Source organism: Protopterus annectens, chromosome 1.part1, assembly GCF_019279795.1.
Source record: "Protopterus annectens isolate FY-2018-M chromosome 1.part1, PAN1.0, whole genome shotgun sequence".
Classification (NCBI taxonomy): Eukaryota; Metazoa; Chordata; order Ceratodontiformes; family Protopteridae; genus Protopterus; species Protopterus annectens.
Window position 1 is genome coordinate 335,564,650 of NC_056726.1, and position 16,555 is coordinate 335,581,204.

Below are 16,555 nucleotides of genomic sequence, written 5' to 3' on the forward strand. Positions count from 1 at the left end.
ATGCTTGGGTACGAAAACAAAAGTTTGCTAATGAAGTAAAGTCTGAAATCTTGAATTCAGCTTTTCATAAGCGGTATTGTTTGTCTCATCTGTTACCTAGATTCTCAAACAATATGATGAAAGAGAGATATTAATTCAGGGAGTTTCTAAGATACTTCATGTACCCCAATACAGATCTTATAGTGCTCCCTCTTATACTAAAAAGCCAAAAAAAAAATCAGTCCTTTTCTGGCAAACAAAATGCAAAAAGAAAAAAAAAAGACGGCTGGAGAGTAGCAACAATAAAAACAGGAGTCTTTTTAGAAAAAAGGGCAGACCAACAGTACACAAAGACTGTGGCACCTGTTCTTAGCTTTTCCTTCTCCCACAGTACGTATCTCTACAAAACTATCCTTAAAACTGACCCTCAACATTCCCTTTTGGCAAAAGATGTTCTTGGCTCCAGAATATTAAAAGTACTGCAGGAAGGCTAGAGATGACACTGCATACAGAAATCACCTTGCAGGGGAATATCTTCCCACCCTCCTTGGGTTCTTCAGTTTTTACTCACCTATTAAGTCTTATAACCAGTGTGTTTAATTTAAAGGGCCAAAGTTGTCTACTCCATAATACTTCTGGTACTAAAGAATGTTGCATCTTGGAGACCAGTACTTGGTCTTTCATTTTTAAATCTTTATGTGAAGGTTCCAAAGTTCAAAATGTTGACCTTACAGAACCTGTTACCTTTCATTCCGTACATGAGTTATATAGTGACTCTAGGCCTAAAAGCTGCATAATACCGTATTCCTATAGCCATATCATTGTAATGTGGTGCATACACAATTTTGCAGTTATAGTATTCTCTAAAATATGATTGCACTACTTCCTTTGGGTAACTCTTACCTAACCACAAATTTTTTGTTGCTGTTATCTTTATTATTATTATTATTATTATTATTATACTTTTAAAGTTTTTTCTACAGAAGACAGAGAAGCACAATAAATATAATCTGCTTTAGAGAACTGTAGATGTGAATGTCTCTTTCCTGAGTTAAGATTTCATAATTGAAATCTGGTGATCCTTAAAAGAATTAAACAAATAAGTTTACATCCTTTACATTTGCTAATGCCATAAATGGTAATTTGAATGAGAATTACTCATCTGAAACAAGAGTGATTCAAGTGGACAAAAATGTTTTTTCTAAAATGGTGGGGGGATTCAATAATGCCTACATGGCCATTTTTCACAATGTGCACATCACGCCATGAAAAGTTTTAGATTCAATAAAGTCCATGTAGCGGACCGCACTCATGCACAAACATGGTAATTCTGTGGCATGCAACTTACAGCATAAGTAGTTGAATTGTATGTTAATGAAGCAAACCAACACAGTGGAGCAATTCAACAAGCTGTAAAGCAACCGCTATAAAGCAACCATGTAGACTCCGTGCTTGTGTTGCCCATGTATTTGAAAACTTTTTGAATTCAGCCATGGAAAGGTGTCTACATAGAAACAAGTGCACATAACAGTTATTAGATTTATACAGAACTGAACTTAACATGTAACAGCAGACACATTATTATATTTACAGACAGGGTGGATGCTACAAATGTAGGTTAACAATAGCAACAATCCTTTTTAAGTGCCATGACATACATGCAGCTTCGCTCCCCACCCCCAAATGAAGGATATACTTGTAACTGATGCAGACAGCTAAAAGTGTAAACCGCATGAAACACACTATTCATATTGTCATGTAAGCCTATGCAGTATGTAAACAATAAATCCAAAAGAGGAAAAGTGCTCAAACCACAACTGTAAACCAAAAAAAGAGAGAGCACTGGACAGCCGTCACCTGCAAAAGTTTTTAATGACACAGCAACCACAAAAGAACACTAGGCACAAATTAATGCTGAAATCAAAAAAACAGTACGTTTTCGTCCATAACGTCATCAGAATACAGCCTAATAACAAATTTCAACATTAAATAAGGTGCCCAATTTTGTTAATTGCATACAATCAACACTAACAATAAATTAGTTAACATCAATTACTAGAACATTCAACATGAAACATTAGAAAAATATAAAAAAAAAAAATTAATTATGCAGTGTAATTTGTATATAAACCTAAAATGCAGAATGCACTCTAAAAATTGCCATTAATAGACTGGTTTGCTATGAAGTATGTAGCTGACAGAATGCAGTCAAATTTTATCAAAATGTATTCCTCTGTGCAGATATATAGCAAAGTAGTACATTCCCTTGTGTTTACAACGCAGGGCTCCCCCTTCAATTCTCCTGCCTACATGGTTACCAACCATGTAGATTCAGGGCTAGAGTTGCCACCCCTCCATTTATTTTCCGGACTATCCGGAAATCAAACTGATTCTCCAGTAGTCCGGAAAACACTGTACAAACTCCAGTATTCTGTTTCAAAAAGGAAACAGACTATCGGAGTTTGTAAATTGGCTGATTTACTATGCTTTTTTTACACACGAGTGGTGTGACTTTACTCCAGTTTTCGCCACGAAGGAAGGTGGCAGCCCTATTCAGTGCTATAGCATGGTGAAGATGGAATAAGGTCAAAACTAATTAGAATTGCTGAATCGCAAAAAATTGTAAACATATAGGGATGTTCACTTCTTGTAGGCACTTCCACAATGTTTGTTTTCAATGGATGGCAACAGTGAATGATGACATCAGGGGGGTATCAGGTTACACTTACAGTGGTGTACATTTAAGTCTGTGAAGGGTGAGAGTGTATGTAAGCAGCGCACAGTTCACAAGTTCTTTCATCTTCTTTATTGTTTGTTAAAATGTGTCATATCTGTCTGCTTTGTTATTTTTTAATTGTTTTTGTTATTGTTTGCACAATGTAGTGCTTACTGCAATTGCCGGAAATTTATTTATTTATTTATTTATTTATTTGTTTATTTTGCATTTGTTAACCAGGTTGGTCCAGCTAGGTAAGAATTTACCCTTTTTCAGTGGAGACCCGAGGGGAAAAACTCCAAATAGACATACAAGTAGAAACAAGTTTACAATAATACAGAGCAAAACAATGTCATGAATACAATGGATAAGAAAAAATAATGTAGCCAATGGAATTAAACATAGCTATATACAAAAATATAATAATAAGTGTGTAAAAGGAAAAACAACGATAATAAATCAAGAAGAATGCAGTAAGGGAATTAAGGTTATAGATAATCATTTGAAAATAATATGGTATTATCAGATTAGAGGCTAGAAGGAGAAATTGTGAAAGTGCAGGGGGCCTCAGATCTGAGGAAGAAGCTAGTGCAGGAGTAAAAAAAAAAAAAAGAGAGAGAAACGTGTATGTACAAGGGGCCTCAGATCAGAGGAAGAAATGATACAGGAGAAGAAAGTAGTAGAGGAGGGATGTAGTAATCTAGAGGGAGGGTGTAAAAGGGAGAGCATATAGACATAGTAAGTTATAGAAATAGGAAACATCTTATAGATCAGACTTAGTGGTAAAGTTAGTATAGGGAGAGGGAGGGGTTAAGTAGGGTGGTTGCAGGTACATATAAGGTTGTTATGGAGATACAGTATCAGGTCATGCTTGAAGTTAGAAAGGGAGGCATGGCTTCTGATTTGTAGAGGAAGATTGTTCCAGATAAGGGAAATGGAGTGTTTATAGAGCATACTTCAATAAATCGGTGTCAATAAATCACAGCCCTTAAGGCCAAACACTATGCCTGATACACTAGTGATAGGTGACTCTATAGTCAGACACACTGACGTCCCACTTACCAGGCTGAGCAAGGAGAGGGTAACGGTAAGCTGCCTATCGGGGGCAAGGATCCGCCATATAACACACGCACTCAGGTCACTCAAAAGCACGTACAAATATGACTCCGTCATTGTCCATGCCGGCGTGAATGACCTGAGACGTACCTCCTTGGACTACATGAAAAGAGACGTTGAGGAGCTCTCTGATTATGCAGCCCAGGCTGGTATGACCCTGACCCTGAGCAGCATCCTGCCCTCACCAAGAATGATTCCACAATACAAAGACAAGATGATCAGCTTTAATAATTGACTCAATTACTGGTGTCATTCTAGGGGGATCCAATGTCTGTCTGCTTGGGATGACATGCTGGACAAGCCATGCTGCTTCGCAAGGGACGGCTTGCACCTGTCACCACTGGGCTTCCGGATATTGGCTAAGGCTCTTGCCACCCCCATAGTGCCTTTTAGGCAAGGCTCAAAAGATGAACCCACCTCCTTAGAAAACAAAAATGGAAAAAAATTAAGGGTAATGCTGCTCAACGCCAGAAGTCTAAATCTCAGGATGCAGGCTCTCAAAGCACTCCTCAGTATGGAGAACATTGATGTCTGCGCTGTAACCGAGACCTGGTTCAAGGCTCCTGAGAACACCCCAGCGCTACCAGGCTTTACCTTGTATCATGCTTTTCGGCCCCAAAACCTGGGCCGAACCACAAAGGGAGGGGGGAGTGTCCATATTCATCAAGGATACCCACACCTCTAGGTTAGTGGCAACTCATGAAACATCGGAGACCATCCAGGTGCAGATAACCATAGGCAAAACTGCTATACAACTAGTTGCATGTTACAGACCACCCTCCCAATCTCAAGAACCCCACTCAGCCTTCCTGAAGACATTGGAAGATATGAATGTCTCACCAAATAACATCATATTGGGAGACTTCAACTACCCTAACATAGACTGGGTGTACTATTGTAGCCCTAACACCCTAGCCCAAAGGTTCCTGGAATTCATAAACTCAAATGCAATGGAACAGCTAGTCACCACTCCCACAAGGGGGGATAATATACTAGACCTGATCATCACAAACATGGGGACAAAATGCTCCACACCGGAAGTATTGCCCTCACTGGTGAGATCTGACCACAAACTAATCACTCTGGATATACATTTACCACCTCCACCCCTAGCACAAAAGACTACAGTGAGAAACTTCTCAAAAGCCGACTTTACACTTCTCAAGACTGAGATGGTATCATTTAAGCCCTCAGGGCCAATGGAAACCACATCCCAAAATGCTGAATCCTACACAAATACTTTCTACGGACATCTCCAAGAATGCGTGGATTGTGCAATCCCAAATAAAACCAAGACCCTCTCCACCAAAGGAAAGCATCCTGTCTGGTGGGCCCCAGCCATAAACAAATTGTATAACAAAAGAAGGAGGCTACTGCAAGACAGAGCAAAATCCCATAAAGGGAAGGCATCTCTGATCAGCACTAGTAGAAAGCTACGTTCTCTCATAAAAATATCCAAGGCCAACTTTGAGCGAAAAATCGCCAAGGACACTAAGGATAACCACAAGGCATTCTTCAGATATGCTCAGAATTAGTACACAACGACAAAAAATTTACCGAACCCACAGATATTGCCAACATTCTGGCAGACAGGTTCAGTGCAAATTTCTCCCCTCCCTCACCTCCAAAAGAAGAAATACTCATCCCAGCTGAATGTAACCTCCCTGTCATCTCTGATGTCCAGGTGAGAACCGCCCTCAACAAAGCAAAAACACAGCATCTATGGGACCTGATGGTATCCCCGGCTGCGTGATACGTGAACTCCTAGAGGAGCTAAACCCGCATATAAAAATAAATGTTATTTAACCTTTGCCTTACTACAGGATATGTACCTGAACACTGGCGTACAGCAACAGTGGTCCCACTCCACAAGGGAGGCTCCACTACAGACCCTGGGAACTACCGCCCCATAAGCTTGACCAGCCTAGCTTGCAAAGCTATGGAAAGAATTATTATGGAACTCATAAAAAATGACATTGGTTACCTACAGACACTTGACCCCAACCAGTTTGGCTTTGTAAAAGGCAGATCCTGCCTTTTGAACCTGGTTGACTTTTTCGAAACAGTCACTAGAGCCATTGATGAGGGCAAGGCAGTTCATACAGCCTACCTGGACTTGGCTAAAGCCTTCGACACAATACCCCACTCAGGGATCATAGAAAAGCTAAACAGCTTAAAAGTAAATCCATATGTCACAAGATGGGTTGAAAACTGGCTGCAGAACGGAACCCATAAAGTCAAGATTGCGGGAGCCATGTCAGACTCAAAGCCAGTCACAAGTGGTGTTCCACAGGGCTCTGTCCTGGGACCCCTCTTGTTCGGCATTTACTTCTCAGATGTGAAAGCAAACATGGGAGGGTTGTGGCTGACAAAGTTCGCAGATGACTGCAAACTAGGCACCATAGTTGATACACCAGCTGACATATACATCCTACAGAAAGGCCTTACCGAAACGGACAGCTGGTGCCGGAATCATGGCCTTAAACTGAATGCCAAGAAATGTATAGTCATCCCCTTTGGGAAAAACAAAATACCCACAAATTATCACATAGACAGTAACCCACTGAGTACCGAAAAAGTAATCAGAGACCTGGGGACCCAAGTTGATAGTGACCTCTCATTTGACACCCACGATGCCAAAGTGGTTAGAAAAACTTTCTACCTTGCCCACCTTATCATGAAGGGGTTCACATCCAGATCAAGGGAGGTCATCGTGCCCCTGTACTCCTCCCTTATCAGGCCCATGATTGAGTACAATGCCCCATTTGGTATGTACCTCACCTGGCACTTACAACAGCTGGAGAGACCCCAGAAGTACCTCACCAAGAGGATCAAGGGTTTCCAACATATGTCATATGCTGCCAGGCTAAAGAAACTCCAGCTCTATTCAGTAGCATACCGCTTGCTCAGAGGTGATCTGTGCCTGACGTACAAGGCCATGTCCAACCAGGAATTGATGGACATGCTCCACCTCAAAAAATCAAAATCCATAAAAACCTCGAGAGCCAAAGATTTAAACCTCAGTACAAATATGAATAGAACATGCTGTAAGGACAGATTCATAACTCAGAGGCTTCCCATACTCTGGAACAAAATCCCAGTCCATGTTAGGCAGAGGTCCTCACTGACTCTCTTCAAGAGAAATCTTGATGAGTGGATGGGAGATTGTAGGTTTACCCCGGGGGTCACCCCTGTATCGCTACTTAACAGAGGCACAGTAAACTAATTTTAATAAGTAAGGGGGTCTTCAATGTGTCACTACTAGACAAAGGCACAGTATTCTAAATTTATTCTATACACCTTAGTACCACTACACGGGGTGGCGAAAGCCACATCTCTAGGGCTAGGCTTGCAAATGCCTCAGAGCAGATAGCCTAGTACTAAACTATGAAACTATGGTAACCCTACTCAGGGCTATAGCATGGTGAAGATGGAATAAGGTCAAAACTAATTAGTATTGCTGAATCGCAAAACATTGTAAACATATAGGAATGTTCACTTCTTGTAGACACTTCCACAATGTTTGTTTTCAATGGATGGCAACAGTGAATGATGACATCAGGGGGGTATCAGGTTACACTTACAGTGGTGTACATTTAAGTCTGTGAAGGGTGAGAGTGTATGCAAGCAGTGCACAGTTCACAAGTTCTGTTTCATCTTCTTTATTTTTTGTTAAAATGTGTCATATCTGTCTGCTTTGTTATTTTTTAATTGTTTTTGTTATTGTTTGCACAATGTAGCGCTTAGTGCAATTGCCGAAAATTTATTTATTTATTTAGTTTGCATTTGTTAACCGGGTTGGTCCAGCTAGGTAAGAATTTACCCTTTTTCAGTGGAGACCCGAGGGGAAAATCTCCAAATAGACATACAAGTAGAAACAAGTTTACAATAATACAGAGCAAAACCATGTCATGAATACAATGGATAAGAAAAAATAATGTAGCCAATGGAATTAAACATAGGTATATACAAAAATATAATAATAAGGGTGTAAAAGGAAAAACGATAATAAATCAAGAGGAATGCAGTAAGGGAATTAAGGTTATAGATAATCATTTGAAAATAATATGGTATTATTAGATTAGAGGCTAGAAGGAGAAATTGTGCAAGTGCAGGGGGCCTCAGATCTGAGGAAGAAACTAGTGCAGGAGTAAAAAAAAAAAAAAAAAAGAGAAATGTGTATTTACAAGGGGCCTCAGATCAGAGGAAGAAATGGTACAGGAGAAGAAAGTAGTAGAGGAGGGATGTAGTAATCTAGAGGAAGGGTGTAAAAGGGAGAGCATATAGAAATAGTAAGTTAGAGAAATAGGAAACATCTTATAGATCAGACTTAGTGGTAAAGTCAGTATAGGGAGAGGGAGGGGTTAAGTAGGGTGGTTGCAGGTACATATAAGGTTGTTATGGAGATACAGTATCAGGTCATGCTTGAAGTTAGAAAGAGAGGTATGGCTTCTGATTTGTAGAGGAAGATTGTTCCAGATAAGGGAAATGGAGTGTTTATAGAGCATTTTACCTATGTTCTTATTGGGTCTATAGACTTGTAGTAAGTGTTTATCGGAGCTGCGCAGGGAACGGGGAGGGATGTATGAGGAGATCAGGTTGGACAGAGATGGACAGTCAGAGTTAGATTTAAGAATTGTAAAAGCTTGGATTAGCTGACTTTTGGCCAGTAGGTGTGGGAGTTCAATGTAGTTTTGTGAGTGCTGTGCAGTGATGGGATTTATAGTGGCTGCTGGTGACAAATCTAGTAATTTTGTTGTAGATTTGGAGGAATGAATGGCAGGTTTCTCTATGCTTGACATGTAACTATTCCTCTGGCAGCACATGTTTGTGTAGGGCTGGAGTACAGATAGTCTTGGAATCTGTTACAGAGTGTGCAAATTTTAAATCATTTTTTGTGCTCCATGTTTACATGATATCACAGGAATGGAGGGAAGCAATAACAATATTGCCTAAGTTTATCTTATTTACGCATAGGTGATGAGGGGCGCAGAGGTGTGCACAGTGGCGGAGGTCTGCACTGTACAATAATCAGCAGCAATGGAGTTAACACAGTCAGTTAAGCAGTAGGTGTGTTTCAGAGGTGCTAATTACAGTATAAGCAGGTCATTTTCAGCACAGTAGAGCTATTCAACAAGGTATAAAGCATACATGTAACCTCCATTCTGTTTTTTCCTGAATACTTCAATACCATTGGAGTAGAGACAAGGAACTTTTAAAGAGACACAATGTTAGGGGCTGCTGCAGCTTTGCTCCATAAGTATGTGCTAGAGGCTGAAGCCATTGCTGCTGGTGCTGGTGACAATAGGCCTAGGCCAAGAAAGAGAACAGTGTTCAGCCCCAGGGTAACTTTCAGATGCTACATGACCTGGAAATTGTAGAGCACTAGAGGGCAGACAGGGATACATTACAAGAACTCTGTAAAGTCGGCCACCTTCAACTCAGAGCCAGAGCCAACTGAGAGGAACCCATTCCAGTGGAAACTAAGGTATATGTAGCCCTTAGAATATTAGCTACAGGTATCTTTCAAAGATCAACTGGGGACATGATGGGTGTGTCATAGGCACTGGCATCCAGGATCTTCCACCAGTTCCTGAATGTTATGCTCATACATGCCAGTGAGCACATACAGTATGTTTTACCTGTAGTTCTGAGGAGAAGCTACTGGGTAGCACACTATCCTGAAGTACTGGGTGCCATGGATTGCACTCATGTATGCATTAAGACATCACCTGGTGAGCAGGGTAGAATCTACATTAACAGCAAAAGATACCACTCCATCTACTGCCAAGTCATGTGTAATGCCCAGGGAATTATCTTGAATGTGTGTGCTGGCAACCTTGGCGCTTGTCATGACTCCCTTATCTGGCACATATCAGAGCTGTACCAGATTTTTGCTAGTGGGGCATCCCACATGGCCATTTACTGGGGGAAGCTAGCTATGCACTGGAACTATGACTGATGACACCCATCAGAAGTGCACACAGAAGAACACTAAAATGAGGCACATGCTCAAACCAGAAGCATTATAGATTGTGTGTTTGGGATACTAAAGTCACGGTTCCAGTGCCTAGATTCATCTGGTGGAGCCCTGTGGTATAATTAATGTGCATGTGCACAAATATTCCAGTATGTGCTATGCTACACAATCTGATTCTACTGAAACAGCTGCAGTTGGATCAGCAATTGAAAAGGACACACATCCCCCCACCAAAACCTAGGTCATCACAGCCACAGTCAGAGGAGGACTCAGAGGGGGAAGAGCAGCTGCTGTGGCTGGAGGCAGATGTTGGCATGCTCAATATGCCCTTGCTTTGGCTAAGAGACAATGTATAGCACATTCACTGACCACCTAAGTGTCTTATACCTTTCTCCTTCTCACAGACATATGGTTAAATTGATGCCAGACAACTTACACAACCTTTACCTTCCATGTATTGGCTGTTTACTGCTTGCATCAGAGTCAGCCCTGAACTAAAACTGTGTCAACTGCTGCATTTGCAAGGTAAGTCCTGAACCTAGAGTGTATACTTTCATAATATTATGGCATATGCTTGTATTTTTTAACTTGGTACCGTAATCAAATACATATTGTTGGATTTCTACAGAAACTACCTTAACATGTGACAGCAGTGCAATGATTTTACTGATGTGTTCCCATTAGTAAGTCTTAGGCCTCAGGCATTAAATATTCACACAGTCATCCCTCTTGATAATATTGATGATCAGTGCATGCCCTCAATTTAGCACCATACCTTTGCAATGGTAAATCATTGAAGACAGAAGGTAGAAAGTAATGGTATACATTGCAGTTTCTGACTTCAGAACCCTTCTCAAGATCAAACTACAGGCAGGATGCAGAACAAGAAGAGTAACAAGAGTATTATATCCTTGTTTATGCCATAGCAGTAACTCACCTTTGCTCCACACCAAAAGAACAGGCTATGCTTTTTTGTGACATTTGTGCCATAACAGTAATTCACTTATGCTACCCCCAAAAGAGCAGTATATGGTTGTGTGTGATATCTAACATGGCCTTGAGCTGTTGGTAACTGCATATCATATAACTTGGGTCTATATCACATTGTTGAACTTTTAAATGTTCAAACATCATATGGTCGACACCATATGATCAAACTTTTAAAAATTTGAATGTTTCAACGGAGATCTCTGTACAGTACGGAATGGGAAGATTTCCCTTTTCTGCACTGTAGTGCGATCTTGGAGTTGGTATATTTAAAGAGTGGGGGGTATGGGAGAAGGGGGGATTGCCCCCTGCTTAAACTTAAACTGTTCAGGTAGTTTTTTTCTTTGGTTTATTTTTTTTATTACATTTTAGAACTTTTAAAAGTTCGATCATATGGTGTCAACCATATGATGTTCAAACTTTTAAGAGTTTGATTATGTAATACAGATGCGTATAACTCCCCAGTTAATATCCTCACAAATTTAAGGTCAGAGATATTGAATGGCTTACACACTGCATGTCTCACACTACTAGTCAGATCAGTGATTAATTACCAAGAAACACAGAAATGAAAGACACAACTGTATATTTGCAAGTATAATCATAACAGGTTGAATGCTCAGTAAGTGAACTAGCTATGTCTAAATATAATAATGATAGTGAAATGTACAAATAGTTGATGGTTTGATAGCAGTGTACATTCTGCTGCAGCTGGTTGTGTGAAGAATTACTACAATCCTTTGCTGCAAAGCTCTTTCTTTGGCAAAGAGGAATAGGTTCATAGGTTCATAGGTTGGTACTAGGCTATCAGCCATCGGGCCTATACACGCCTAGCCATAACAATTCCCTGGATAATTCTTCCCACAATATTTATTTCCCTGGACCTTTGTCTAACAGGGCCACTGATGTGATCCCCGGGGTGAATTTCCTATCTCCCATCCAATCGTCAAGGTTCCTTTTGAAGAGGGCCAAGGAGGCTCTCAGCTTGATATGCATGGGCAGTCTATTCCAGAGTATGGGGAGTCTCGGGGTCAGGAACCTATCCCTTCAGCATGTTTTGTTCATTGTGATGACAAGGTTTAGATCCCTGGAGCGTGTGGCTAAAACTGAAAAAGCAAGAGCTTCCACTGAGCTTTGAACTCAGATCACTGAATTCAAAGTCCAGAGTGCTAACCATTACACCATGGAAACAACTTGGTATCCATCCTGTTTGCTGAAGATACATTGATGTGAGACTTCACATCCTAAGCTACATAGAAATATGTCATGTGTACTACCATGTTCTACTGTTTATGTCATCATACATTGGTTGTCCTCATTTCATGTATTTCTCCATTTTCTTTTTTTTCAGTTTGTTATTCCTATTACATTTACTGGGCAACAAATGCATTACAGGTTTGGCTGTGCTTATTTGGTTTGCATGATTTGCTGAATTGCAAAAACAGGACAAACCCAATCTCCTAGGAAGCAGACAGCCACAAATATAAACTAGACAAATTCAATTAATGCTCTTGAGCATCACAAAAAACAGGCCTGGAGCACAGCTGGAACTCTCAAATGTTTGCAATGTGGCTCCTGATTGTGCACTGCTTACCTGTGTACAAACAGATGTATCTCACGTGTGTACACTTTGTTCACCATTGCGCAAACCAGCTGCTTGCTGCACTATGGGACTGTATACATCATGTGTCATTATTGCTATTTATTTTTCATTTCTTTATCTGACATAAAACTACATGTGGCAACATTACAAACCAAGGGCCCAATCTAACTATATATCAGATAGTTACAATAAATTCATGTGTCCCCCCACATCCCCAAGCACTATAAAACTGGGGTCTCAGTACTTTCTCCACACATATATCAACCACACTGCAAAGTGTAACATATAATATTGTGTGCTCCGTCATAGGCAGTGCCAGTTAGTGGTGCTCACAACCTTGGACTGCTAAACTCAAATATCCAACTATGCTCAATAAGGGCACTTGTGTTGCTGAACAGCAAGGCTTCTAAACAGCCTAGTGCTATTAGTGCTATTAGGCTACTAGCCTCATATAACACTATGAAGCTATGTGCCTAGGCAGGCCTCCCAAGCTATTGTGCACAGCATGGCATGCTGATGTCATCTACTATAAGTGCACCTGCACTATTGTATAAATCAGACTTGTGTCATGGTTATGTGTTAAGCACTGTGCTGTGTAGTCTGTGCACTTAAATAGTTAGGGATTCGGTTCACACTGCATTTGACTCTGTGTGCATGTATGTGTGTGTTGAGTCAGCAGGGTAGAAGTGGTATCCTACAGTTACTTCTCCAAGAGCATGGATTGCCAGTAGTTTGATACCTGCACAAGCCTACACATCTATTTCATGCAGCATTCCCAACCTATTGTCTCCCACATGACCTGCTGGTGTCATCTACTATAAGTTCACCTGCACTCCAGTAGAAAATCAGACTTGTGCTATGGTGCATGCGTTAAGTACTGTGTACTGTAGTCCGTGCACCTAGTTAGGTAGGGGTTCTATTCTCACTGCAGTCAACTGTGCATCTCTTAGCTGTTACTTGACATTACTGAGAGCCTTTTACACCAACATGTGGGACACTTATTCTGTCTTTAACAGACACTGCTGATGTTATCAGCTATAAACTGTTCTCTGGCACACTCTAAGTCAGACTTGAGCTGTGCTGCTTCTGTAAATTACTGTGTTCTGTAGTCTCTGTACTTAGATAGATGGTTCTATATCATTTCTTTGAAGCCCCAGTATGCCAAATGCCTATTTGTTGAACGTAGAACATCAAATACCATTTCAGTGAAGAATTACATCATCAAAAATATTTCTCATAGAAAAAAAAACTATTGGGCCACCAGAGGGATTGTAATGCAAATTACATTATTTTAAACTTACCAAGGTGGTGGGCTTCACCACCACTCCCAAAATTATATATTCCAACTCCAAGATTACACTACACTGGGGAAAAGGGCAAATTTGTTACAACAGCCAACTAACTCCCTTCCCTGGGAAAACATTTCAATGATGTAATCCTTCACTGAAATGGTATTCAATGCTTTAAGTTCAATGAATAGACGTTTGGTGAAATGGAGCTTCAATTAAATGATAGGTACCCAGGTAGGGGTTCTATTCTCACTGTGATCAACTGTGTGTGTGTGTGAATGTGTGTCTGTTATCTGCTGCTTGACATTACTGACAGCCTTTAACACTAGCATGTGGGACACTTATTCTAGCCTCAAAAGACTCTGCTGATGTCATCAGCTATATTATATTTTTAGATCTGCAATAATACCAATAGGCCATGGTCAGACAGTGGGATGGAGGCCAGATAGCTGTGATCTCATCCTATAACACACAGATTACAGAGACATAACTTTTAAACTATCCACATACATCATAGCATGGTTTGTATCCTCTGTAATGTTGAAGATAAAGGCCCGTGGTCTAACCAGCTGCTGCATGTGTCTAGTGAGGGTAATACAAAATAGATCATTATATTGTTTTATTATTCTGATCAAATGTCATTACAGTGTTATCACACAATCCTAATATCTGAATATGATGGTGTGACATAATGTGCACCATATGTTTGTACTGGGAAATCCTTAAAGAGAGAAGTTAGAAATTAATGATACACATTGCAGTTTCTTGCTTCGCAACCTTTACAGGTGAAATCAGTATACAGTTGTGACATTTTGATGCTATAAACTGTTGAACATTACACAGTTATTCTTTAAAGAAAAGAAAAGGGAGTAAAAGCAGGGCAGGAATGTGCAGGAGGTAGGTAGGAAAGAACCATAGCTATCCATTTCTTTAACAGTACAAAATGATTTCTACGTGCAGAATATTACCTGAATTTACACTGCTACCTCCAGAGAGAGGGGAGACCACAACCCAATCATGTTGTATAGCCAATTGGACCAAATTAGGTGTTTCAAGAAGATACATGTTTAAAATGGAGAACTCTGTATGGGAAGAATATTTTTGTGGGACAGGGCCCCCTTTTTTGAGACAGAGAAGAATATTGGTAAAGAGAAGCAGGTATTTCTAGGTCAGGTAAGTTGGGTAGGTGAGGAAGCAGACTGACAGAACATGCAAGACACAGGGATGTTGAAGGACACAGGAGGTCGATGAACACCATGGTTGCTGTGAGGTTGGGGACATGGAGCAACCATGGATGTCAAGCTGGGTGACAATTAAAAACAGCCCCCAGAAAATACCTAAAAACTCACTGTTTTTTCCACTGCACTCATCCTCCTTAAGCTTCTTTCCCATGTCTCCAAGCCTGTTAACCACCTGTCCTCTCTCTGATCCATAACTCACTCTATCTATATGATCTCACATGCCTCCTTTCTTGAACTGTTATCTAAACTTACAGTCTTATCTTAGCCATAACCTCTATAATCTATCACTCTACCTCTCCATTTCTCTCATTCTCCTCTGCTAAATTCATATATGCCTAAAGGACTACATATATTTTCCACCCATAAAAAAGAAAAATCCACTGTAAGCCATGTAGCATCAAACTGGAGGATGTGGTGCTATGTGGTTTACAGTGGATTTTTCTTTTTTTATGGATCCTCACATCCAAAGCTCTCTCTGTGGTAGCTGCAGAAAAAAAACAAATACCATTATGAATGCCAGCCTTGACTATATTCAGCTTTTTACTCTTGCAAGTAGTCACTGTAATTAAAACATATACATTTGTGAGGGTGTCCCCAGTCCTAAATTCCCTGATCCAACAATCGAGGATACCCCTCTTCCTTCACCTGATGTCATAGAAATGGTGTCAACATTGATTACCAGTGCAGGGGTTACCTGTAGCATTGGTCAAAGCCCTGACAACACTATTCCATGCTTCAGATTTGTATTCTGAGCCTGAATTGCCCTACTACAGTAACCAGAGCCCATGATGCTTAACTAGGAGTCCAACAAACACTTTGGACTTTTGGACACCCCACCTTTGAGTTCAGAAGCATGCTGTCTTGCCACAAACACCAGCCATGACTACCAGAGATCAAGCCCAGTGTAGAATGAGGTTTTCCAATCAATTGCATTTTATATCCTGATGTTTTACCTCCAATTACAGTTATCACAAGCTTACTGACTGTGCATGCAATGTTTGAAAATTTTGCATGATGTTTACCATCATGCAAATACAGTGCATGGGTACTCTGCTACCAGTGTCTGCTCTACTCAGTGCTTCATGCAAATAGTGGCCAAAAATTTTAAATGAGGGAAACTAAACAAAGGAAAAGCAAATGCCATGCTGTCATACAATCCTTGGGCAGATTCAGTGCTAGCTGTGTCATAGCTCTCAACTTTCCAGCTCCAAAATGAGGAACAGTAGCCCTCATAATGTGGAACAAGTGGGCAAAATTTGGAAAATATACTAATGGCTTACTAACATCTGAAACTAGGAAGGTTATAGGATGGTTGAAATGTGCTGGTTTTGCTTACATAAACAATCTTGTAATTAACTAATGTGATTCATTTCTATTTACCCTGGATATCAGTGGGAAATGTCATAATACTGTATGTATGACAGACCCTTTCAATGTGGAAATTCATGTCATATGAACTTTTCAAGACCCCAAATAAGGTACATTCCTCATAATGAGGTACACTTGAGAGGTATGATATGTGTAGTCCTAATGGTCATTGTGGCATTTTGTGCACCGGAACTGCTTGGACTTACACAGAATTGTTTTCTGTGGTCACTTCCAAGCTTTCATGGCCAGCAGCCTTACACAGAAATGCTATCCACA

The 16,555-nt window shown here is 40.4% G+C and overlaps 1 non-coding gene across 1 annotated transcript; it reads right to left on the minus strand.

The window, feature by feature from the left end:
• Positions 1–11,897: 11,897 nt before the first annotated feature.
• On the minus strand, positions 11,898–11,969 carry TRNAQ-UUG. Its single transcript has one exon. It is a non-coding gene; the product is annotated as a tRNA-Gln (tRNA).
• Between the last annotated feature and the right edge of the window lie 4,586 nt (positions 11,970–16,555).